The sequence below is a fragment of the Aegilops tauschii genome, chromosome 6 (assembly GCF_002575655.3).
Source record: "Aegilops tauschii subsp. strangulata cultivar AL8/78 chromosome 6, Aet v6.0, whole genome shotgun sequence".
NCBI classification, from domain to species: Eukaryota; Viridiplantae; Streptophyta; class Magnoliopsida; order Poales; family Poaceae; genus Aegilops; species Aegilops tauschii.
In genome coordinates, this window is record NC_053040.3 from 425,374,119 (window position 1) to 425,380,897 (window position 6,779).

Below are 6,779 nucleotides of genomic sequence, written 5' to 3' on the forward strand. Positions count from 1 at the left end.
TGAGAATTGCCATTGATGAGTGCAAAGAAAGAACCGCTAGGATGCGTGCTAAGAAAGATTGCTTTATGAAAGCGTGTTCTTCAAATTTCTATGAAAATAAAGATGAAGATCTAAAAGTTATTGATGTGTCCCCTATTAAATCTTTGTTTTGCAATATGAATCTTGATAATTATGGGACTGAACATGATCCACCTTTACCTAGAAGGCGTTCCAAAAATTCGGAGTTTTTAGATCTTGATGCTAAAATTGATAAAAGTGGGATTGAAGAAATCAAAACGTTAGATGTTAATAAACCCACTATTTTGGATTTCAAGGAATTTAATTATGATAATTGCTCTTTGATAGATTGTATTTCCTTGTTGCAATCCGTTCTAAATTCTCCTCATGCTGATAGTCAAAATAAAGCTTTTACCAAACATATCGTTGATGCCTTGATGCAATCTTATGAAGAAAAGCTTGAGTTGGAAGTTTCTATCCCTAGAAAAATTTATGATTAATGGGAACCTACTATTAAAATTAAGATTAAAGATCATGAATGCTATGCTTTGTGTGATTTGGGTGTTAGTGTTTCCACGATTCCAAAAACTTTATGTGATTTGCTAGGTTTCCGTGATTTTGATGATTGCTCTCTAAACTTGCACCTTGCGGATTCCACCATTAAGAAACCTATGGGAAGAATTAATGATGTTCTTATTATTGCAAATAGGAACAATGTGCCCGTAGATTTTATCGTTCTTGATATAGATTGCAATCCTTCATGTCCTATTATTCTTGGTAGACCTTTCCTTAGAACGATTGGTGCAATTATTGATATGAAGGAAGGGAATATTAGATTCCAATTTCATTAAAGAAAGGCATGGAACACTTCCCTAGGAAGAAAGTAAAACTACCATATGAATCTATCATGAGAGTCACTTATGGATTGCCTACCAAAGATGGCAATACCTAGATCTATCCTTGCTTTTATGCCTAGCTAGGGGCGTTAAACGATAGCGCTTGTTGGGAGGCAACCCAATTTTATTTTTACTTTTTTGATTTTTGCTTCTGCTTAGGAATAAATATTTGATCTAGCCCCTGGTTAGATGTGTTTTTATGTTTTAATTAGTGTTTGTGCCAAGTTAAACCTATAGGATCTTCTTGGATGATAGTTATTTGATCTTGCAGAAATTTCCAGAAACTTTCTGTTCACGAAAATAATTGTTAAAAATCACCAGAACGTGATAAAATATTGATTCCAATTGCTGCTGATCAATAAACAAATTTTCTAGGTCTTCCTATTTTTGCTGATTTTTTGGATTTCCATAAGTTTGCGTTAGTTACAGATTACTACAGACTGTTCTGTTTTTGACAGATTCTGTTTTAAGTGTGTTGTTTGCTTATTTTGATGAATCTATGGCTAGTAAAATAGCTTATAAACCATAGATAAGTTGGAATACAGTAGGTTTAACACCAATATAAATAAAGAATGAGTTCATTACAGTACCTTGAAGTGGTCTTTTGTTTTCTTTCGCTAACGGAGCTCACGAGATTTTCTGCTGAGTTTTGTGTTGTGAAGTTTTCAAGTTTTGGGTGAAAGATTTTGATGGATTATGGAACAAGGAGTGGCAAGAGCCTAAGCTTGGGGGTTCCCATGGCACCCCCAAGATAATCTAAGGACACCTAAAAGCCAAAGCTTGGGGATGCCCCGGAAGGCATCCCCTCTTTCGTCTACTTCCATCGATAACTTTACTTGGAGCTATATTTTTATTCACCACATGATATGTGTTTTGCTTGGAGCGTCTTGTATGATTTGGGTCTTTGCTTTTTAGTTTACCACAATCATCTTTGCTGTACACACCTTTTGAGAGACACACACATGATTAGGAAATTATTAGAATACTCTATGTGCTTCACTTATATCTTTTGAGTTATATAGTTTTTGCTCTAGTACTTCACTTATATCTTTTAGAGCACGGTGGTGGATTTCTTTTATAGAAACTATTGATCTCTCATGCTTCACTTAGATTATTTTGAGAGTCTTAAATAGCATGGTAATTTTCTTAAATAATCTTAATATGCTACGTATTCAAGATTAGCAAAAACTTTCTTATGAGTGTGTTGAATACTAAGAAAAGTTTGATGCTTGATAATTGTTTTGAGATATAAAGATGGTGATATTAGAGTCATGCTAGTTGAGTAGTTGTGAATTTGAGAGATACTTGTGTTAAAGTTTGTGATTCCCGTAGCATGCATGTATGGTGAACCATTATGTGATGAAGTCGGAGCATAATTTATTTATTGATTGTCTTCCTTATGAGTGGCGGCCGGGGACGAGCGATGGTTTTTTCCTCCCAATCTATCCCCCTAGGAGCATGCGCGTAATACTTTGCTTTGATAACTTGTAGATTTTTGCAATAAGTATATGAGTTCTTTATGACTAATGTTGAGTCCATGTATTATACACACTTTTCTTCCTTCCACCATTGCTAGCCTCTCTAATACTGCGCACTTTTCGCCGGTATCATACACCCACCATATACCTTCCTCAAAACAGCCACCATACCTACCTATCATGGCATTTCCATAGCCATTCCGAGATATATTGCCATGCAACTTACCACCGTTCCGATTATTATGACACGCTCCATCATTGTCATATTGCTTTGCATGATCATGTAGTTGACATCGTATTTGTGGCAAAGCCACCATTCATAATTCTTTCATACATGTCACTCTTGATTCATTGCATATCCCGGTACACCGGCAGAGGCATTCACATAGAGTCATATTTTGTTCTAAGTATTGAGTTGTAATTTTTGAGTTGTAAGTAAATAAAAGTGTGATGATCATCATTTTTAGAGCATTGTCCCAAGTGAGGAAAGGATGATGGAGACTATGATTCCCCCACAAGTCGAGATGAGACTCCGGACGAAATTAAAAAAAAGAGGCAAAAAAGGCCCAAAATAAAAAAATGAGAGAAAAAGAGAGAAGGGACAATGTTACTATCCTTTTACCACACTTGTGCTTCAAAGTAGCACCATGATCTTCATGATAGAGAGTCTCTCATTTTATCACTTTCATATACTAGTGGGAATTTTTCATTATAGAACTTGGCTTGTATATTCCAATGATGGGCTTCCTCAAAATGCCCTAGGTCTTCGTGAGCAAGCGAGTTGGATGCACCCCCACTTAGTTTCTTTTGTTGAGCTTTCATATACTTATAGCTCTAGTGCATCCGTTGCATGGCAATCCCTACTCACTCACATTGATATCTATTTATGGGCATCTCCATAGCCCGTTGATATGCCTAGTTGATGTGAGACTATCTTCTCCTTTTTTGTCTTCTCCACAACCACCATTCTATTCCACATATAGTGCCATGTCCATGGCTCACGCTCATGTATTGCGTGAAGATTGAAAAAGTTTGAGAACGTCAAAAGTATGAAACAATTGCTTGGCTTGTCATCGGGGTTGTGCATGATTTAAATACTTTGTGTGGTGAAGATAGAGCATAGCTAGACTATATGAATTTGTAGGGATAACTTTCTCTGGCCATGTTATTTCGAGAAGACATAATTGCTTAGTTAGTATGCTTGAAGTGTTGTTATTTTTTATGTCAATATTAAACTTTTATCTTGAATCTTCTGAATCTGAATATTCATACCACAATTAAGAAGAATTACGCTAAAATTATGCCTAGTAGCATTCCACATCAAAAATTCTGTTTTTATCATTTACCTACTCGAGGACGAGCAGGAATTAAGCTTGGGGATGCTTGATACGGCTCCAACGTATCTATGATTTTTGATTGCTCCATGCTATATTATCTTCTGTTTTGGACATTATTGGGCTTTATTATTCACTTTTATATTATTTTTGGGACTAACCTATTAACCGGAGGCCCAGCCCAGAATTGCTGTTTTTTTGCCTATTTCAGAGTTTCGCAGAAAAAGAATATCAAACGGAGTCCAAACGGAATGAAACCTTCGGGAATGTGATTTTCAGAACGAACATGATCCAGGAGACTTGGACCCTACGTCAAGAAATAAAGTAGGAAGCCATGAGGTAGGGGGCGCGCCTACCCCCCCCCCCCCCCAGGCGCGCCCTCCACCCTCGTGGGCCCCCTGTTTCTCAACCGGCGTACTCCTTCCTCCTATATATACCTACGTACCCCCAAACGATCAGATACGGAGCCAAAAACCTAATTCCACCGCCGCAACCTTCTGTACCCACGAGATCCCATCTTGGGGCCTGTTCCGGAGCTCCACTGGAGGGGGCATCGATCACAGAGGGCTTCTACATCAACACCATAGCCTCTCCGATGATGTGTGAGTAGTTTACCTCAGACCTTCGGGTCCATAGTTATTAGCTAGATGGCTTCTTCTCTCATTTTGGATCTCAATACAATGTTCTCCCCCTATCTCGTGGAGATCTATTCGATGTAATCTTCTTTTGCGGTGTGTTTGTTGAGACCGATGAATTGTGGGTTTATGATCAAGTTTATATATGAACAATATTTGAATCTTCTGAATTCTTTTATGTATGATTGGTTATCTTTGCAAGTCTCTTCGAATTATCAGTTTAGTTTGGCCTACTAGATTGATCTTTCTTGCAATGGGAGAAGTGCTTAGCTTTGGGTTCAATCTCGCGGTGTCCTTTCCCAGTGACAATAGGGGCAGCAAGGCACATATTGTATTGTTGCCATCGAGGATAACAAGATGGTTTTTTTATCATATTGCATGAATTTATCCCTCTACATCATGTCATCTTGCTTAAGGCGTTACTCTGTTCTTATGAACTTAATACTCTAGATGCATGCTGGATAGCGGTCGATGTGTGCAGTAATAGTAGTAGATGCAGGCAGGAGTCGGTCTACTTGTCTCGGACGTGATGCCTATATACATGATCATACCTAGATATTCTCATAACTATGCTCAATTCTGTCAATTTCTCAACAGTAATCTGTTCACCCACCGTAAAATACTTATGCTCTTGAGAGAAGCCACTAGTGAAACCTATGGCCACCGGGTCTATCTTCATCATATTAATCTTCCAACACTTAGTTATTTCCGTTGCTTTTTACTATGCTTTTATTTTACTTTGCATCTTTATCATAAAAATACCAAAAATATTATCCTATCATATCTATCAGATCTCACTCTCGTAAGTGACCATGTAGGGATTGACAACCCCTTATCGCGTTGGTTGCGAGGATTTATTTGTTTTGTGTAGGTGCGAGGGACTCGCGCGTAGCCTACTACTGGATTGATACCTTGGTTCTCAAAAACTGAGGGAAATACTTACGCTACTTTGCTGCATCACCCTTTCCTCTTCAAGGGAAAACCAACGCAATGCTCAAGAGGTAGCACCTACCTAAGGTCCTTGTCCTGGAAGCAAAGAAGTTCAAGAGTAAATAGAGGGGCCCAACAAAGGTGTCGAGTGCAATCCACTCGACTTACCATTCACTCGGAGACCCCTCCTTATTTAGGTCACTCGACCACTAAACCACTCGACATACCGAAGATCTAAAGTCGCTCAGCACAACAACGGTCGGACATTTATTCATAGACTTAAGGATCATTTATAACACTTTATTACGGATGTTACCTGTAACGTCCCTTGTTTATGTACATTGAACCCTTGGTAACGGGGGATGGCCGGGGTCCTGGCGCACTCTATATAAGCCATCCCCTCCTCTGAGACAAGGGTTCGCACCCTTGTAAACACACACATACATAATCCAGTCGACCGCCTCCGGGCTCTGAGATGTAGGGCTGTTACTTCTTCCGAGAAGGGCCTGAACTCGTAAAACTCGTGTGTACAACTTCGCCATAGCTAGGATCTTGCCTCTCCGTACTTACCCCCCTATTCTACTGTCAGTCTTAGTACCACGACACCCCCTCCCCCGTATATAAAGGAGGGAGGAGGGGAGGGCCGGCCGGCCCCTAGGGCGCGCCCCAAGAGGGGAATCCTACTAGGACTCCAAGTCCTAGTAGGAATCCACCAAGAGGGAGAGAGGGGGAAGGAAGGAAGAGGGGGAAGGGAAGGAAAGGGGGCTCCGCCCCTTCCCCTAGTCCAATTCAGACCCAGGGGCGGCCAGCCCCTCCTGGCCCTTCCTCTCTTCCCACTAAGGCCCATAGAGGCCCATTAGTTCTCTCGGGGGTTCGGGTAACCCCTTCCGGCACTCCGGTTTTATCCTAAACTCTCCGGAACACTTCCGGTGTCCGAACAACATGGTCCAATATATCAATCTTTATGTCTCGGCCATTTCGAGACTCCTCGTCATGTTCGTGATCTCATCCGGGACTCCGAACAACCTTCAGTACATCAAATTACATAAACTCATAATACCAATCATCATCAAACATTAAGCGTGCGGACCCTACGGGTTCGAGAACTATGTAGACATGACCGACACACATCTCCGGTCAATAACCAATAGCGGAACTTGGATGCTCATATTGGTTCCTACATATTCTACGAAGATCTTTATCGGTCAAACCGCATAACAATATACGTTGTTCCCTTTGTCATCGGTATGTTACTTGCCCGAGATTCGATCGTCGGTATCACCATACCTAGTTCAATCTCGTTATCGGCAAGTCTCTTTACTCGTTCCGTAATGCATTATCCCGCAACTAACACATTAGTCATATTTCTTGCAAGGCTTATAGTGATGTGCATTACCGAGAGGGCCCAGAGATACCTCTCCAACACACGGAGCGAAAAATCCTAATCTCGATCTATGCCAACTCAACAAACACCATCAGAGACACCTATAGAGCATATTTATAATCACC